The sequence below is a fragment of the Verticillium alfalfae genome, genomic scaffold (genome assembly GCF_000150825.1).
Source record: "Verticillium alfalfae VaMs.102 supercont1.9 genomic scaffold, whole genome shotgun sequence".
Taxonomy (NCBI): domain Eukaryota; kingdom Fungi; phylum Ascomycota; class Sordariomycetes; order Glomerellales; family Plectosphaerellaceae; genus Verticillium; species Verticillium alfalfae.
In genome coordinates, this window is record NW_003315030.1 from 428,145 (window position 1) to 428,664 (window position 520).

A 520-nucleotide genomic window follows, 5' to 3' on the forward strand; every position below is an offset into this window, starting at 1 on the left:
ACCTTGACTAGCTTGTAGTACGGCAACGTCTGCTGCAACAACTACTCGCCGGCCATTGACTAGTGTGATATTTGTGTGATTAGGATCGCTTTGGTAGAAAGAATTCTGCAACCAGGGAGTCTGTTTGACGCGGCAGGCATGCTCCTGCGTGCAATTTTTTGGTGATACCGATTGCTTCATGCCTAGGCCTGCTACCCTGATGGGATGCAATGATGCAGCGTCAGTCAAAAGAAATGTGTCAATCCGTTGTTGGCCGTGCCCGCAGGACAGACTAGGCTCGTTCAATTCGTGCTGCACCCCTTCAGCTCGTTTGTTTGCAATGAGATGGCGGTCTGGCATGCTGCAAGCAGACATGCCGTCAATTTGACCACGTCCCTGGTGTCCACCATGAAACGAAAAAAGCTAATGACACTTCTCGTCACGCCAACGTCGGGTCACTCGACAGCACCATCAGTATGGACCAAGAATTTGCATGCATTGATCACCGTAAGGGCCGGAATTACCATGCAAGGTTGCTCGT